Source organism: Columba livia, chromosome W (genome assembly GCF_036013475.1).
Source record: "Columba livia isolate bColLiv1 breed racing homer chromosome W, bColLiv1.pat.W.v2, whole genome shotgun sequence".
Taxonomy (NCBI): Eukaryota; Metazoa; Chordata; class Aves; order Columbiformes; family Columbidae; genus Columba; species Columba livia.
The window spans coordinates 20,257,407-20,277,243 of record NC_088641.1 but is presented as its reverse complement, the minus strand read 5'-3'; the positions used below and the strand labels follow the sequence as shown (position 1 = coordinate 20,277,243).

Genomic DNA, 19,837 nt, shown 5'->3' with positions numbered 1-19,837 from the left:
GGGAGCCATGTGGTATTTTAGTAGCGGAACTGCTTCCCATTTTGTAATTATCTCCCCAAACAAAATTCTTTTGGTACCAAATATAAATATGCAAACTAAAATACTGAGCTCAGATATGAAAACCAAATACCAAGTTAAAATATGCAAATGGATCACAATTACACTTATTCAAGACAATATCTCGATTTTAGCATTGCACCTTTGAGCCACTTATTGCTCAGCCAGGTAGAGCTACTGCTGGGTTTCCCTGTCAAAACAGATCAGTGTGCACTGGAGCCCAATCAGCACCTGCCCGCCTGCTGTTTTTTAGTAAGCTGGACTGGGCAAGGCTTTTCACAGTATCACAGTATCACAGTATGTTTGGGATTGGAAGGGACCTCAAAAGATCATCTAGTCCAATCCCCCTGCTGGAGCAGGAACACCTAGGTGAGGTCGCACAGGAACATGTCCAGGCGGGTTTTGAATGTCTCCAGAGAAGGAGACTCCACAACCTCCCTGGGCAGCCTGTTCCAGTGCTCTGTCACCCTCACTGAGAAGAAGTTTTTTCTCAAATTTAAGCGGAACCTCTTGTGTTCCAGCTTGATCCCATTACCCCTTGTCCTATCATTGTTTGCCACCGAGAAGAGCCTGGCTCCATCCTCATGGCACTCACCCTTTATATATTTATAAACATTAATGAGGTCCCCCCTTAGTCTCCTCCAAACTAAAGAGACCCAGCTCCCTCAGCCTTTCTTCATAAGGGAGGTGCTCCACTCCCTTAATCATCTTCGTTGCCCTACGCTGGACCCTCTCCAGCAGTTCCCTGTCCTTCTTGAACTGAGGGGCCAGGAACTGTACACAGTATTCCAGATGTGGTCTCACCAGGGCGGAGTAGAGGGGAAGGAGGACCTCTCTCGATCTACTAGCCACCCCCCTTCTAATACACCCCAGGATGCCATTGGCCTTCATGGCCACAAGGGCACAGTGCTGGGTCATGGTCATCCTGTTGTCCACCAGGACCCCCAGGTCCCTTTCCCCTACACTGCTCTCTAATATGTAATTTCCCAACCTATAATGGAACCTGGGGTTGTTCCTGCCCAGATGCAGGACTCTACACTTTCCCTTGTTAAATTTCATTAGGTTATTCCCCGCCCAGTGACTCATCTGGGGTGCTAAAACTATTATCCCAAAACCAGGTTTCTTTACCCGATGTGCATACAAAAGAGCCAATTTTAGTACACCAAGATGAGACACAGCCTATCACAGAGTTGCACAAGTCTGGAGGCTGGAATAAAGCTAGCATGCTAGAAAGAAACCGTTCCGCTTGTAAATCTGTCTGCAATGTTTTAATCATCTCTTGCAAAGATTTATTATTGTCCTGCTCTTCTCACTTTAAAAACAACATTAATTACAAGAAAGTATTATACTTCAAGGTTCCATTCTTTTCCCAATCATCTAACTACCACAGCAGCCGCCATTGATTACAATATTTCACATTAACCTTCTTCCTCGTATTTCCAAGCATTTTCCTATGTTTTAAAACACACCCTAATACTGATGTCTTAAGAATATGACTAAAACCAGATGTTCCTAAACCCATCTCATAAGTAAAAACCATGAGAAGACGGGGGGAGGAGGGGGAAGCACAGAGCAGCTTGCAGTGTGAGGGGTAGAAGGCGGGGAGAAGGCTTACAGTGCACTTAAACAACCAATACCACAAAGAAACAATTGTAACAACAACCAATAAAACAATTGACTCACATTCCTGACAAGCTGCTTGATTTTCAGAAAGGCAATTGTCCTGGTTTTGTTGAAAGCAAAACCATTTCTCTTTTAGTGAATTTTCCTTTCAGCTAAGTTATTCTAAGTAACTGCACTTTTCTGAATTTAGCTGCATGTTTTTTGAGATGCTATTCACTCCGGAGCTGATAAGATGAGCAATGGAATGAAGAAGAGGCCCATGTGTAGATTTATTGCTGTAGCAACCAAGGATACTGATAACATCCCATAAGTGAGAGGGGCATATTTGCAAGGAGGGGTAAACAGAACAGGTGACTAAAACTGACCAACTAACTATTCCATCCCATGTCATACACCCTATAAAAGTGGGAGATCATGAGGGTCTCGCTCTCTTTGACCATGGCCAGCATCTGAAGAGGACCCTGCCTGTCATGCCTGCGATCCGAGGCCTGGTTCCAGACCCTGCGTCTCTGAATCCAGCTCCGGTTTACTGCGAAGTTCAGTCCAGGACTTCCGGGTGCCTGCCCTGCAGCTGCTGGAGCAATGCCAGTTCCCAGCTCTGCCACAGGAGGAGAAGAATGCTGCGCTACCCCGGGAAATTCAAGATTGGTTTTGTATATTTTGTATTATTTTCTCTATTTATTAGTAGCATTAGTAAAGCATTTTTAACTTTTCCAACTTGCAAGTCTCTCTCCCTTTTCCTCCTATTACCTTTCCTTAGCAGGGAAAACGAGAGGTTAACAGAGAACATCTGCCACAGTTTATTGTCACCTTGCAGTAAACAGTAACAGATTTATTGGTGGCCCGTATGGGGAAAGATAAGAGAAACCGTGACAGATTTTATTGGTGCCATGACTTGGATCAAATGAGAAAGGCTGACAGATTTATTGGCACTCAAATAGTGCGGGGCTTAAGTGAGAAGGGCTAAGAGCAGTTGCTGACAATTAGCCTAAACAGCTTCCTGGGTAGTACAAGCAGGAGAGCACTGGACTTTTGATTTGAGCGGTCTGAGTTCTAATTCGCTGGTGGGAGGAGACCTTGGAAAACGGTAGTTCTGTGTGCTTTACAGGTCATTTGATGATGATAAAGCATACTGCAGTTTGTTTTTGATTTAAAGGATGTTGTTGCAAATCTGGTGTTATTTGTATTATTTGCTCACTCGGTTGGATTCAATGATGCCTTTTTTGGGGTTGATGTTTCTTGTTAGTGTTTATGTGCAGAATGTCATCTCTGGAAGCTGGGAGAAAGTTGGTGTAATACCTTTGTTGCTGGGTTGTATAGCATTGCTTTATATTGTGATAGTTAAACAAATGGTGTATTTCTATTCATTGTTGTCACACTTCAGGAGTATGCATTTTTGGAATTCTTTGGTAGAAGCAAAAGAAATTATAAAGAACTGTACCTTTTGTTTTTCAGTTGCAGGAGTGAGATTTTAGGAGAGCTATTCAACTACTCCTTGCCTTTTTCATTAGGGCAAATTACAGATGCTTTTGGGAATTTTGAATATCCCTGGACAATCGAGTGAAGCTTGTTGGTATTGGTGGGACTCTGGAATGTGTGTCAGTCTTTGCTGGTGATAAAACTACTTAGGAGGATTGTAGCAATTCTAACTTTCTGCAAGAGGTGTTGCAGTGATTGAAGCCTCAGCAATGTGCACTGAAGCCACTCAAACTCCCGTGACAGATTCTGCAGCCACATAAATTCTGACAACAGATAAAACAGCTACCGCAGTCCCCTCGATAAGCTCTGCAGCCATTCCAGTTCCTGGCTTGGATACTGCAGCCATGCCAGTGCGAGTGACAGTTAATGCTGCTATTGCAACTCCGACATCGGGCATCGCAGCCACACCAACGATGACTACAGATACTGCAGCCACTACAACTTCAACAACTGTCACTGTAGCTGTGCCAGCTCCAATGCCAGTTACTGCATCCACTCAAACCTCCACAATACATGATGTGTCCATTCAGACTTCAGCAGTATTAGTTGCCACTTCAAGGATGAGGCAAAAGAAAACACAATTGGAATCCATTGTGGAGAAAGGTGAAGATGAAGAGCAGAGAGACATTATTTTTGGAATAGAACAAGGTGAAGATGAAGAAGAGTCAGAGGAGGAAGGAGAGGGTCCTTCTAAAGCAAAGCAACCAGAGGGTCCTTCTAAAGCAAAGCAATCAGTAAATCATAGAATCATAGAATGCTAGGGATTGGAAGGGACCTCGAAAGATCATCTAGTCCAATCACCCTGCCGGAGCAGGAACACCTAGATGAGGCTACACAGGAATGTGTCCAGGCAGATTTTGAATGTCTCCAGAGTAGGAGACTCCACAACCTCCCTGGGCAGCCTGTTCCAGTGCTCTGTCACCCTCACTGAGAAGAAGTTTCTTCTCAAGTTTAAATGGAACCTCTTATGTTCCAGTTTAAACCCATTACCCCTTGTACTACCATTGTTTGTCACAAAGAAGAGCCTGGATCCATCCTCATGACACTCACCCTTTATATATTTATAAACATTAATAAGGTCACCCCTCAGTCTCCTCTTCTCCAAACTAAAGAGACCCAGCTCCCTCAGCCTTTCTTAATAAGGGAGGTTCTCCACTCCCTTAATCATCTTGGCTGCCCTACGCTGGACTCTCTCCAGCAGTTCCCTGTCCTTCTTGAACTGAGGGGCCCAGAAATGGACACAATATTCCAGATGTGGTCTCACCAGGGCAGAGTAGAGAGGAAGAAGAACCTCTCTCAACATACTAACCATCCCCCTTCTAATACACCCCAGGATGCCATTGACCTTCCTGGCCACAAGGGCACAGTGCTGGCTCATGGTCATCCTCCTGTCCACCAGGATCCCCTGGTCCCTCTCCCCTGCACTGCTCTCTAATAGGTCATTCCCCAACTTATACTGGAACCTGGGTTTGTTCCTGCCCAGATGCAATACTCTACACTTTCCCTTGTTATATTTCATTAATTTTTTCCCCGCCCAGCTCTCCAGCCTGTCCAGGTCATGCTGGATGGCAGCACAGCCTTCTGGCATGTCAACCACTCCTCCCACCTTGGTGTCATCAGCAAACTTGCTGATAGTACACTCTATTCCCTCATCCAAGTCATTGATGAATATATTGAACAGTACTGGTCCCACTACTGACCCTTGAGGCACTCCACTAGATACAGGCCTCCAACTAGACTCTGCCCCATTGACCACGACACTCTGGCTTCTTTCCTTCAGCCAGTTCGCAGTCCACCTCACTACCCGATCGTCCAGACCACACTTCCTCAGTTTAGGTATGGGAATGCTATGGGAGACTGTGTCAAATGCTTTACTCAAGTCAAGGTAGACCACATCCACCACCCTGCCATCATCTATCCACCTCGTTATATCTTCATAAAAGGCTATGAGGTTGGTCAAGCATGACTTCCCCTTGGTGAAGCCATGTTGTCTGCCCCTAATAACCCTTTTATCCTTGATATGCCTTGAGATGGCACAAAGGATAAGTCGTTCCATTATTTTCCCAGGGACGGAGGTGAGGCTGACGGGTCTGTAGTTACCCGGGTCCTCCTTCTTGCCCTTTTTGAAGACTGGAGTGACATTTGCTTTCCTCCAGTCCTCAGGCACCTCTCCCGTCTCCCAAGACTTGGCAAAGATGATGGAGAGTGGTCCAGCAATGACGTCAGCCAGCTCCCTCAGCACCCATGGGTGCATCCCATCTGGGCCCATCGACTTGTGGATGTTCAGATTGCCTAATTGTTCCTTAACCCAGTCCTCATCAACCAAGGCAAATTCTTGCACCGTCCTGACTTCCTCTGGGGCCTCAGGGGTATGGGGCTCCTCAGGACAGCCTCTGGCAGAGTAGACAGAAACAAAGAAGGCATTCAGTAACAGTAAAGGAAGAGGTAATAGACCCTTACTTATCTCTGAAGGTGCTGAGGACTGTGAAACAAGATTTTAGCCATCCTCGTGAAGGTGAGCCAATTGTCCCTTGGCTCATTCAGTGCTGGGATGGCAGAGCTAATAGTTTGGAATTAGATGGCAATGAAGCCAGTCAGTTGGGATTCCTGGCCAGAGATGGTGGCATTGATAAGGCAATTGCAAAGAAGAAACAAAATCAAAGCCTCTGGAGGTGATTTTTGTCAGCAGTAAAAATCAGGTATCCTTTAAAAGATGATGTCATGGAGGCACCCCAAGGTTAGTTTAAGGGACAACAGGGTCCAAAACAAATTCTATTAAACCAGTGAGAAACTGGGGTTTAGCACTCCAAAAGTGACTTAAATACAGGTTCAGATATCAGTTGAGGAAAATTATTAAGGGGAAGCAACTAATAATTCAGGAGTTCCACAGTGTGCATGCATGTGGCTTCACCCAAAACAATACCAGAGCTGCCCCTGAGTCCGGGAAGAGTACACACTTGCCTGAACATGGTGTGGGATTATTTTAGAGATACACGTACTCGTAGTGAGTACGGAAAGTGTACACTCACGATTCTGCGAGGGTAAATTTATAATACACTCGCAATCCTGCGAGGGTTAATACACGTGCAAATGTGCATGGAAAGTTACACATGCTTCTGTGGAAGCACGGGAGGAAAATACACCCACAATTATGCGCGGATTAATTTTACACGTGCTCATATTGAGCACTGAAAGTATGCGTGCAAATATGCACGGAAAGTAAATACACTCGAAATCCTGCGAGGAGAAATTTTACTCACACACATGGTGGCAAGGCAAGCGGAATCTCTATCCCGGGGGGGGCTCTCGGCGGCAGCATCTTGCTCGTGCTCCAGGAGACCCATGACAAGGGGCGGAGTCTCGATGAGAGTCCTGTTTTTTATAGGCTGATCAGATCTGACTGTAGGCATTCCAGAAGCTTCTCTGCACCCCCACCCTGGCTTTGGGGTGCCCCTGAAGCCTCCAAACATCCCCCACACTGGCTGGGGGCGCCCAGCGGCTCCCTGGCGCCTCGGCACTCCCTTCTCCTAATGGCCCTGGCCAGGGTGCTCTGGGGCCAAAAAAAAGAAGCTGTTAGCCTCAAACAGCAGAGAGAGAGGGAGATGTGTCTACTCCTTCCATGATGAAGGAGGGAGGGGGAGAGAGGGGGGTTTGCATCCTGCAACAGATGATATCTTATGCTGCCCAATCAAATGGACTGCCATGGAGAAAGGTATTAGGTATCTGAAAGAAATGACTGTGCGAGAGATAATTTACAGTGACCCACAAACAAGTATAGATCCTGATGAAGTGCCATGTACCTGAAGTATACTGTGGAAGTTTGTGCAGGGTACACCACCATATTATACCCACGCTTTAGGATTACTTGCTGTTTCAGCGGGAGACCAGCCATCAACCGTGGGTGAAACAGCAAACATGTTGCGGCAGTATGAAGGCACTCTTTCTTCTCCCCTACAACCTTGTGTCTCAGCTGTGAAGAAACTATGACAAACTGTCCAAGAGGGAGGATAGATCCTACTCATCACCTGCACGGGCCTGAGTCACAGCTATTAAGATAAGATGCCCTTCTGCAGGACCAGCTCAAGAGAAACGAAACACATCACGAGAGGAATGATGGTGTTTCCTGCATGACCAGGGGGAAGATATGAGTAATTGGCATGGAAAACCCACTGCTGACCTACAGGAATGAGTATGTGAGTTAAAAGGAAAAACTCCCAAGAGAAAAGCTACTCCAGTTTCCAGTGGGAGGCTTTCCAGCCAGAGTAGGAGGGATTCTTGTGTCTCCCTACCAGAGTCAAGTAAAGAGAATTAGAGGGGCCCTGCCTCCAGCCAGGTGGAGGAGAGGGACAATGACAACAGAGTTTATTGGACTGTGTGGATTCGATGGCCTGGTACATCAGAACCATGTGAGTATAAAGCCCTGGTAGACACTGGTGCACAGTGTACAACGATGCCATCGAATCATAAAGGGGCAGAATACATCAGTATTGAAGGAGTGACTGGGGGATCTAAGCAATTGGCTGTATTAGAGGCTGAAGGTGGCCTAACTGGAAAGGAGTGGGAAAGGCACCCTATTTTGACTGGTCCAGATGCTCTGTGCATCCTTGGTATAGTCTACCTAAGGAGTGGGTATTTTAAAGACCCAAAAGGGTATCAATGGGCCTTTGGTATAGCAGCTGTAGAGACTGAGGACATTAAACAGCTGTCTATTTTGCCTGGCCTCTCAGATGACCCTTCTGTTGTAGGACTGCTTAAGGTCAAAGAGCAACAGGTGCCAGTTGCTACCACAACGGTGCACAGACGACAATATTGCACCAACTGAGATTCCCTGATCCCCACTCATAAACTGATCTAACAAATAGAGAATCAAGGAGTGATCAGTAAGACTCGCTCACCTTTCAACATTCCTATATGGCCAGTGCCAAAGCTTAATGGAGAATGGAGACTGACTGTAGACTATCGTGGCCTAAATGAAGTTACACCACCATTGAGTGCTCCTGTTCTGGACATGTTAGAACTGCAATATGAACTGGAGTCAAAGTGGTATGTCACAACTGACACTGCTAATGCATTTTCCTCTATTCCTTTGGCAGCAGAGTGCAGACCATGGTTTGCCTTTATATGGAGGGGTATCCAGTACACCAGGAATCGACTGCCTCAGGGGTGGAAACACAGCCCTACTATCTGCCGTGGACTGATCCAGACTGCACTGAAAATATCGGAAGTGGAAATCTGCTGTATGGAGTCCCGCACAACAAGTCACAGAGACTGATAAGGGATGAGGTGAATCAAGTCTTTTTGCAGAGGTAAAAGCCATACAGATGGCACTGGACATTGCTGAAAGAGAAAAGTGGCCAGTACTTTATCTCTATACTGACTCATGGATGGTGGCAAATGCCCTGTGGAGATGGTTAAAGCAGTGGAAGCAAAATAACTGGCAGCACATAGGCAAGCCTATATGGGCTGCCCCATTGTGGCAGGACATCACTGCTCGGCTAGAGAATCTGACTGTAAAAGTTCATCATGTAGATGCCCATGTGCTTAAAACTCAAGCCACTGAGGAACATCAAAACCGTCAGCAAGCGGATCAAGCTGCTAAGATTAAAGTAGCTGAGGTGGATTTGGACTGGCAACATAAAGGTGAACTTTTTCTAGTTCGGTGGGCCCATGATACTTCAGGCCATCAAGGAAGGGATGCAACATATAAATGGGCTCGTGACCGAGGAGTGGACTTAACCATGGACATTATTTCACAGGTTATCCATGAGTGTGAAACGTGCTGCAATCAAGCAGGCCAAAAGGTTAAAGCCTGTGTGGTATGGGGGGTGGCGGTTGAAATATAAATATGGGGAGGCCTGGCAGATTGACTGTATTATACTCCCTCGAACCCGCCAAGGCAAGCGCTAGTGCTTACAATAGTGGAAGCAACCACCGGATGGCTAGAAACATATCCTGTGTCTCATGCCACTGCCTGGAACACTCTTCTGCGACTTGAAAACCAAGTCCTGTGGTGACACGGCACTCCAGAAAGAACTGAGTCAGACAATGGGACTAATTTTAAAAATAGTCTCATAAACAATTGGGTCAAAGAACATGGCATTGAATGGATATATCATATCCCCTATCATGCACCAGCCTCTGGGAAGATTGAGCAATACGAGTTATTATAAACTACCCTGAAGGCAATGGGAGGTGGAACCTTTAAAAACGGGAATAAGCATCTGGCACAAGCCACCTGGTTAGTTAACACCAGGGGATCAATCAAGCTGGCCCTGCTCAGTCAGACTTTTTACATACAGTGGAAGGGGATAAAGTCCCTGTGGTGGAGGAATATGTTAGGAAAAGCTGTCTGGGTTATTCCTGCTTTGGGCAAAGGCAAACCCATTCATGGGATTGTTTTTGCTCAGGGACCTGAATGTACTTGGTGGGTGACGCTGAAGGATGCTGAAGTCTGATGTGTACCTCAAGGAGATTTGATTCTGAGTGAGAATACTCAATTTCAAACTGTATGAGGGAAATTGCTGCATGACACTAACAGTGTTCCAAAAGTGTCTTTCAGGTTGATGAAGTGATGGTGATGAACCCTGAGCTAGTCTCATCGAGTGGTGTCCAGTAACTTGCCTGAGAGTGACATCTCTGACCTGCAACTCATGGACACGAACTGCACCAGATTACACATCATCTCTCCTGCCTAGAGAGAGACTGCTGTGACAGACAGAGACCTGCAGTCATGAACTAGTGATGTACATATTTATGCGTGTGTATATACATTTGAAGACAGGCAGAAAGCAGTAGTGATTTGGGTATGACTTAAATTGACTTAAAGGGTGACAGCAATACTCAGAAGCACATAATGTGTGCTGTGAAACTGGCAGATATAGCTTATGTACAGGGGAAGCAGCTTGTCCCATGCTAACGCAATCTCACAACTAACTTGTTCAATGAGGGTTGCTGTCCCTGTTATACCCAGGGATGTGTGGCCACAAAAATTTACTCACCCATCGGATTGTGCAATCGCCACTATTCACAGTACTTGATGAAGACCCTCACAGGGGTCATGCACTCACACGAAGGGCACCATTCTTCCCAGTGCTGCATGACCTTTACTACAGACAGCTTGTCCAGAGGCAAGATGCAAAGGTTCAAATCATCTGACTGTACTAGTACTAAACAAAACACCTGCTCATTTTTTTTATTGCACTCTCCTAAAGCAGCCTCTGGCAGAAATGCTCTTCAAGAGATGTCCTGATGGATGGAGACTACAGTTGTCTTCCTTAGCAAGCACAAGTGTGTATGGCTTGTACCTTGATAATCCTGCCTTCTACCCATATTTCACCCTTCTGTCTTGTCTTCACAGTATCACAGTATGTTTGGGATTGGAAGGGACCTCAAAAGATCATCTAGTCCAATCCCCCTGCTGGAGCAGGAACGCCTAGGTGAGGTCGCACAGGAACATGTCCAGGCGGGTTTTGAATGTCTCCAGAGAAGGAGACTCCACAACCTCCCTGGGCAGCCTGTTCCAGTGCTCTGTCACCCTCACTGAGAAGAAGTTTTTTCTCAAATTTAAGCGGAACCTCTTGTGTTCCATTAGCCCTTGTCCTATCATTGTTTGCCACCGAGAAGAGCCTGGCTCCATCCTCATGGCACTCACCCTTTATATATTTATAAACATTAATGAGGTCGCCCCTTAGTCTCCTCTTCTCCAAACTAAAGAGACCCAGCTCCCTCAGCCTTTCTTCATAAGGGAGGTGCTCCACTCCCTTAATCATCTTCGTTGCCCTACGCTGGACCCTCTCCAGCAGTTCCCTGTCCTTCTGGAACTGAGGGGCCCAGAACTGGACAGAATATTCCAGGTGTGGTCTCACCAGGGCAGAGTAGAGGGGAAGGAGGACCTCTCTCAATCTACTTCTAATACACCCCAGGATGCCACATTGGCCTTCCTGGCCACAAGGGCACAGTGCTGGCTCATGGTCATCCTGTTGTCCACCAGGACCCCCAGGTCCCTTTCCCCTACACTGCTCTCTAATATGCTCTTCTTTTCATTGACTGCTGCCTTGAAAATCTCTTCTGTTTACATGTAGGCTCAATGACTTAACCTTTTAATTGGTCAATATCCTTCTCAAGGAATCTGGACCTAATAAAACATGTCTATGTGCATTACTCCCACTGTAAGCTTTATGTGTAAAAGCTTTATGCAGTTCCTAAGACCTAAAAAGTATTTGACTGAAGAAGGACCCAGGTTTTCAATTTGTGCATCTTCCTTTTTATCACTCTTTACACCAGAGTACTGCTTTGCAATGTTCTTAGAGCAAACCTTATTGCATAGCCTTCACCTACCAAGATTAGGCATAGGAAATGATTCTTGGACACACTGGGATAATGCTGGAGTATGTGGGAAAAGGGATTTGAGGGAGCTGGAGTGACCTTGGGAGAGAAGTCACAACAGTCCTGACAGTAAAGCCAGCAAGGTGTGCAACAAAGCAACCTGCTACTATTGCCTACTTTTCCCATTTTGGGTCCTATTCTCTCCTTGATCCACAAAGAAGCAAGTGAGGTGCTAAAGGTAAACTCAAAAGTCAAGTTCAGGAAGGAAAACTGGTAAAGCAAAGACCACGATGCTTGTGAGGGGAGGCAGGAGGAAGGTCCATTTGACTCTGCCCTGGAGACATGCCCTTCCAGCGAGGGATACTATGCTACCAGGGAGGAAGCACAGCCATTGACTCTAGCCTGCCATTTCACTTGTGGGACAAGTCTAGTCTCACCAGTTGGAAACCATTTGTATGGGGATATAACAGAAGATTTGGCGAGGAGGTTAGTTAAATGTAAATATGCTCAAGTGACTTGCACCTGTCTGTAGAAAAAGCACATACATCACACTAATTGTTTTACTGACCTTGTGTGCTTGATGAGTAGAACCTCTGTGTTAGATAACATAGGCCTGTGAGAAACTCTAGGCACCTTATCACTGTGTCTGAGATTTCTGCTTTGTTGTGAGAAAGAGCGGGAGGCTGCGCCTGCCTGAAGCCTTGAAATACAGGAAAGCTCAGCAGGCCCAGTGATCTTCCAGCAGGGCTGAACTGACCAGTGCCTGCATCCCCGCTTGTGTCACCTCTGCCTGGGAGCTCAGGTGTGGCTTCGGAGATCCCCCAGTAGAGAGGTAACTAAAATAAAACTTGCTCTTTGCAAATGCATTCGTGGCCTCTGGCGCTTCTTGCGACGTGCCTGCGTATGTGAACACACCATTACTTGAGAGGTTTTTAGTTCCCTTAAATACCCATTGTCAGGCTAGTGCCCGAGACTGCCATTCCTGTTGGAAAGTAAAATGTGGGAAAGCAAGATGTGCGGTTCCAGCCACCTGGATGATAAAGGAAGATCAATACTAACATGACCATCTGGATGATCAAAGACATAATACTAACATAATAATATATAAAGGGCCTTGAACAGATTATTTTGAAGTACGTTTCTCATAATTGTAAAGAGTTATAGCCCAGACTCGCAAGAATGGTATCTCGGGCCAGATAACCGCCCCCAAGTGCATGGGAAGTGTGAATGTCCTTGGGCCTGGTCTGTGAACGAGTGGAAAAACAAGTGAGACAAACATTACATGAGTTTAGTGTGTTTTTAATAACAATTAGTGGAAAAACACCTTTTGTAAACATCTTAGTCCAGGCCTGTACCTGTAAATCCTATAAATTGTCAATGGTGAATAAAGGAGGCAGCCTAGGCCTAGGTCAGCTCTCTGCTTGGCCAGGCTCTGCGCTCCTTCCTGAACAAGATCTCTGCCTCTGCGTGAATCTCTGTCTGCGTCCTGGTATGTGTCGTCCCTAATCACCGCAATTTCAACCAGCCAGTCTGTGTAATCCCCTTCAAAATCCATGCTGTTTTTGCCTTCAGCAACAGCAAAGGCCAGAGACAGCAGTCTGGACAGAAGAAATGAAACATTCTTTCTTAACTCTTTTTCTGCCTGTGTTTTCAATCCCACAAAAAATGTATGAGATGAACCTGGCACTTCCCTCAATAACCTTCAATTTTATGACTTAGTATTTAAATTACAGCAATGCTTTTGCTTATGTACAAACACCAGTCTCTGTTCCAAAAGGAGTGTTTAGTTTGGAAGTCATTCTGTGTGTTTAGATTGCCAGATAAGCTAATGAAGGCATTTTTACCATTTTCTGGGGACTGGATCTTGCAAACTCTGTGGCTGCTGTCTCACAGTGCTCTGTCATGCCCCTGTAGGGTCAGATCCATGATGTCATCCCAAGAGGCCAAGAGGCCTTAGGAGCTGAGACCCTATCTCATCTGCAGTCCTGAAGTGAAATGAGTCCTAATGGTTCAATGCAGAAATGATTAATGGGTGTCAGGAAACATCCTTCTAGTGTCTCCTGACAGCTTGTAAAGTTATGAACTCAATGGGGAAAAAAAAATTAAATCCCCTCCAAAGCATAAGGAAGAGGCCATAGATGAGCACCTTTTAAAGAAATTATAGCTGATAAGAGATTTCTACTTTTCCCCCATACTCGGTGAAACACAATTTCTTTTTTTAGAATATTTTTTCAGGAAAAATACCCCCAAAAATCTAAGGATTCAAAAAACACGCACACTGACCTATTACTGTTTGCAAAAACTAATTACACCTTGTTGTAGTAAAACTGTTTCACTTTTTCTCTCAGTTGTCTGTGATCAGACCATAAGCTATTTTGCTGTTTCAGAATGCCACCCCTGCATTCATTCCCCTGCCAGCCTGGTTGTGTTATACTTATGTCTAAACTACTTTCTCATCTTTTGCAGCGACACCTACAAGGACTGAGTCATGGTAACATATGAACATATATGTCATGGTTTAACCCCAGCTGACAACTTAGCACTGCTCACTCACTCCCCCCTGGTGGGATGGGGAAGAGAATCAGAAGAGTAAAAGTGAGAAAACTCGTGGGTTGAGATAAAGACAGTTTAACAGGTAAAGCAAAAGCCACGCATGCAAGCAAAGTAAAGCAAGGAATTAAATCACTACTTCCCATCAGCATGCAGGTGTTCAGCCCATCTCCAAGAAAGCAGAGCTCCATCATGTCTAATGGTTACTTGAGAAGACAAATGCCGTCATTCTGAACATTCCTCCATTCCTTCTTCTTCCCCCAGCTTTTTTATTGTTGAGCGTGACATCATATGGTATGGAATATCCCTTTGATCAGTTGGGGTCAGCTGTCTTGGCTGTGTCCCCTCACATATTCTTGTGCGCCTCCAACCTACTCTTTGGCGGGGCGGTGTGAGAAGCAAAAAAGGCCTTGACCGTATGTAAGCATTGCTCAGCAATAACGAAAACATCCCTGTATTATCAACATTTTTTCCAGCACAAATCCAAACCAGCCCCATCCTAGCTACTATGAAGAAAATTAACTCTATCCCAGCCAAAGCCAGCACAGTATATTTATTATCTGAAGTTAAGCAGAGACCTGTTCATACACAGCACACATACCTCAGCAGCATGACTCTTGCTGCAAGCTAGGGGTGTTGTGTCACATCCTTTTGTTGTCAGATCCACTGGAGAACATGTACTCCTTGGGGCAGGGAATATGTCATTTTTTTATGTGCTGCATGGAATCTAGCAAACTTTGGCACCATATGATGGTAATTAATGGTATCAATCAAAGGATTTGGCTACTGCAGACATCTACCACTTTCACCTATTTGACTGCGCCTGCTGCAAAGCAGCTTTCACTGACAGGCATTTGGAGCAGTGCAGGGCTCTCTATGGTGTAGGGCAGAGGTGGCTGAACAGGGGCAAGGGAGGACAGTGGTTTGTTGAGTGTAGCAACAGCCAGGCTCCTGCCCAGCAGAACAGAGCTGCCCCTTTAGGAGCAGACCCACTTGTAGGGGGCTGACGGGACAGCAGGCTGCCATCACCTTGCCACACAGCGGGACCCTGCTCAGGACCCAGTGGGCCACTCACATCCCAGGTACAGGGGAGCAGAGGCAGCTGTTTTGTTCTGGGAACCTTCCACAAATGTAACATATTACGTCAGTTGGGGGGGGGGATTAAAAAATGAGGAAAAAAGTCCCCAAAGAGGAACTAGGAAGAAGCACATATTCCTCTCTCCATTGCTCCACGGCCTAACCTTGCCTTCTGTGGCTGAGGTACCTGGGCCTCGCCGGCATCGCCGGGCCTCACGCTTCAGGGGCAGCGATCCCAGCCCCCCTCCGCCGCGGGTGAGAGCTGCAGGCGACCTAACCCCGCCGCCGCCAGCCAGCCGTCCGGCTGGCCCGCCCCGCGGGCCAGCTTGTGGCAAGCCCGTGGCCAGGGCGCGGAGCAGGCAGTGGTGGGCACCGCCCCTCGGCCGCTGTCAGTCAGAGGGCGGGGCGGGGGCGGCACGAGTTGGTGTCTGGGAAAGTCGGGCTTTAGCACGCAGTGGGATGGATGCCTGGCAGGCAGTAGGGTGACGCCTTCGTCATTGAGGTAAAGCGAACGTTGCCCCGCGGGAGGCCGCCGGGGTAGGGGGACAGGGCAGTGGGGAGCAGTGCTGGGCCGGGCTGTGTGGCCGCCTCCTGCGGGGTGACAGGCCGAGCGGGAGGGCCGCCTCCCCCGGTTTGTGTAACTTCTTCCTCTGTCTGGGGCCAGCTGTGTCGCAGCCGAGCCCTCCAGCGCGGTAGGTCCGCCCGTTGCGGCCGGTGGCAAACCCTGGGGGCAATGGAACTTCTTCCCCCGTGGCTAGGAGCGGCCCGGTCCGGCGCTTCTTGGGCGGGCAGTGCCAGGGGCGAGGCCTGGCGGCCGCGGGACTACCCAGGAGCCCCGGCCCCGTCGTGCGGCGCGGGGTGCTGGGCTGGTGCCCTCGTCCCCCGTGGTCCCCGGGGGCGACGGGTGGGGTGTCCATAGGAAATGCTCAGGCGGCCATTCCCGGGGGAAAGGGTGACGGGTTAGGGCGGTGCCGAGCCTGGCGTCTTTTCCCAGGTTTTGGCCGAGGACGGTCCCGGCAGCTCTTCGCTTGTCCCCGGACCCGGAAGCGCCGTCTGCGTGCAGTCCTGCCCCGGCGGTGGAGGGGCTGCGCTCCTCCCTGGGCGGCGTTGGGGCGCGGGAATTGAGCACCGGCACTTGGAGAGCGGCTGCTCTGCGGCGGGGACTGCCGCCTGGCTGGCTGTCGGTGCAGGACTCCTGGAGGGGTTAACTTACTGCCATCTTACTAGCATGGTGGTTCAGATTTTACTGCCTTACTATTTTTTTTTTTTTTTTAATTGTAGCTATTATTTAAAGGACTTTTCTGAAGTGCTGTGGTGTTCCCCTGCCCTCTTGTGTAGCTTTGCAGCCCACCCATATAAAGTCTTTGAAATGTTTCAGAATAGGACATGCATTATAGTGTCTACAGTTAAATGAATATATTTTTTCCATGTATACTTATTTGAACTTGTTCAGTGGTAGAATCTCCACAGGCTCAAAATTACTCTTTCAAAGACTGGAAGTGGTATAAAGTATTTATAAGTATGTATCTCCTAATATTTGGCTATATATCTTGGACCTCAGTTTCTTGCGGAAAATAGTGTTCTGTTGTGGTACTTACCTTGATTATTTCAATTTTGAGAGTGGCAGCATCACATTTCAGAGATAACTGCAGTTTGAGTTAGACGTGTGTAGATACTTAGTGGGGAGAAGAGTCAGTCACTGTGGATGGGTTTCTATTAGATGGAGATTTGTTACTGAAGTAGCCAGGCCCAAAGGAATTTCAAGGCCACCTCGGAAAGCTGAAAACAGGACCTGCCACGGGAGAGAGGCATTTCTACAATAACAAGGCCTCAACATGACGTAAATCAACGGATCTATCAGCAGTGAGACTCCAGTGCATGGACAGCTCGTGAACATAGATGATATCCAATTAGTGAATGCATGATTGGAGTGTGGATGTGTGATCAGAGAATAGTTGCATATATAAGGAGGCTTGTTTCTGTAATAAATGGCTCTAGCGTGATTCACGTTGCATCGGAGTGTGGGGTCCTTTATTGAAGTCTGCACGATGCTTTCCTTATTAACCTGTTTTCTTTGTGGGTATCTGTTTAAGCATGTTGCAGTTTTGGTAAGTCTTTGTTATATGGTACGATAAGTTCACAGACTGTTAAATCATGAGAATCCGTTGACTCAAAATGTGTGTTTTGTGATAATACAGAAGACCATGAGCAATTTAGTTCTTTACTGCATTAATGTGATGGTAAAATTTTTGTGTGTAGTAGCTGTTATTTTTCTTTCTAGCATGCTAGATTTATTCCAGTATGCAGACTTGCGCAACTCTGTGATAGGCTATGTCTCATGTCAGTGTGCTGGATTTGGCCTTTTTGTATGCACACCAAGTAAAGAATACTGATTTTTGGGATAACAGTTGTAGCACACCAGATGAGATGCTAATAAAAGCCTTGCGCAGTCCAGTTTGCTGTGTGAATTCTTGTATTTGCCAGAAAGCCCTATACCTCTCTTGGGTCAAGATTTGTTTAGTAAATTGTAAGCTCAAATAATGTTTTCTGAGAATTCCGTTTAGTTGCATGTCCTACAAGAAGCTGCTTGGATGGTGTAGATCAGTTTGCTTCAAGTGAGGAATCTCCAAGGAAATTTCAAATGCTGTATTTCCACTAGTATTAACAGCCAATGTTTCAATAAAGCAAACACTACACTGACAGAACTGAAACAGGACTTCGATCTGGTAAGGGAAAACAATATCCAATAAATATGACAGCCAAAATGGTCGTAGAGACTTTGATGAATAAATTTATGAAAACCTTACAAGCTAACTGTATTCGATTGGACTTGCAGATTTGTCTGTTGATAGCTACAACATAGAAACAACCTGTGGCTGTTGTGAGACAGTATGATGAGAATGCTAACAGAGTGATATACCAATTGTTACTCTGATCAGGTGTCCTGGTTTTGCTAAAAACAAGTTTCTCTTTTAGTGAATTTGCCTGTCAGCTAAAGCCTTCATATTAACTGCATTTTCCTGGAGAACCAGACACATGTTTTGGTAAACCTAGCAATGGAATGCAAACTTATTGATAAGCACGGATGGACATCTCGCGAGAGGGGCGACGAGAAACAAGTGAGCAAGAAACTGACCAACTGTGTATAACATCCCATTCACGTGAATACTTCATATAAAAGTGGGAGATCACGAGGATCTCGTTCCCTTTTTCCTTTTTCCCTTCTGCTTATGGCCGGCATTAGAAGAGGACCTTGCTAGTCGTCCCTGCGAACTGAGGCCTAGTGAGAGACTGAATCCAGCTCCGACTGGCTGCAGAGTCTAATCCAGGACTTCAGGTGCCGGCTCCGCAGTTGCTGAGACTTTCAAGATTGGTTTTGTATATTTTGTATTATTTTCTCTATTCTTATTAGTAGCATTAGTAAAACATCTTTAATTTTTTCCAACTCTCTTTACTCTGTCCTTCTTTTCCTCCCAATCGCCTCTCCTTAGTGAAAAGGGGGGAGAGGGAGGGGGAAGTGTGGGAGGGGGAGAGGGGGTTAACAATCCATCTGCCAGGGTTTTTTTGTCACCCCGCAAACTTAACCCTCGACATCAGGAAAATGCAGGGAATGAATTTAAGTCTTAATAGGCCGTGATCCTTTTTTCATATATGTACCATTTGTGAAATCTAATTTTTTTTTTTTTTTATTTGTAATCTATGTCCTTGCGTCTTGGTTTTGTTAAAAAAACAAGGTTCTCTTTTAGTGAGTTTGCCTGTCAGCCAAAGCCTTCGTATTAGCTGCATTTTCCTGGAGAACCAGATACATGTTTTGGTAAACATAGCAATGGAATGCGAAGGGGTGAGCTGAGAGATCTGTGAAAGGACTTTAGTCGTCGTGAATGCGAGAATATTTTAACCTGGCTGCTCCGATGCTGGGACAATGGGGCAGAAACAATTGAATTAGAAGGTGGTGAAGCCAGGCAGCTGGGATCTCTGTCAAAAGATTCCACCATTGATAGGGCAATTTCAAGAGAGTCTAATGCCACTACTCTCTGGACCTGACTCCTGGCAGCTATGAAAGTAAGATTTCCCTACAAGGAAGACTGTATATACAAGTTAGGGAAATGGAATACTATGGAGAGAGGTATTCAGTTCCTGAGAGAATTAGCTGTGCGAGAGATCATCTACTTTGGACCAAACAGCCAAGAGGGGACAGACCCAGATAGAATCAGTTGTACACGACTTCTGTGGCGCAGATTTGTACAAAGTGCACCACCTGCACACGCTAAGTCATTGGCAGGAATGGTCTGGTCAGCTGGAGATGTAAAAAATATTACTGAAGTGATTGAGCAACTCCAAGATTTTGAGGACAGCCTTGCTGGTTCTCTACGGGCTTGTGTCTCTGCTGTAGAGAAACTGTGTGAAAAATCTGTTGACCGGTTTGAAAAGCTGTTGCGAGAAATCAACGAACTCAGGGAAGACACATACCATTCACGACCTGTACAAACCTCTGTTTCAGCTATTAGGAAAAGGCGTTTCCAATTTCGAGAGAGAGAACAGAGGCAGCCCACAAAAAGAGGTTCACTGGGGTTCTTCCTACATGAGCAGGGAAAAAACATGAATAAGTGGCATGGAAGACCTACCTCAGAACTTCAGGAACGAGTACGTGAGATAAAAGGAAAAACTCCTAGGAAGGTGGCTGCTCCATTTTACAAAAGGAGCAGAAGAGATTCTGATGCTCTTG

The 19,837-nt window shown here is 46.4% G+C and overlaps 1 long non-coding RNA gene across 1 annotated transcript; it reads left to right on the top strand.

The window, feature by feature from the left end:
• Positions 1-15,069: 15,069 nt before the first annotated feature.
• Positions 15,070-17,565, top strand: LOC135577180 (uncharacterized). Its single transcript, XR_010468751.1, has 2 exons — positions 15,070-15,613; positions 16,106-17,565. It is a non-coding gene; the product is annotated as an uncharacterized LOC135577180 (long non-coding RNA).
• Positions 17,566-19,837: the final 2,272 nt, after the last annotated feature.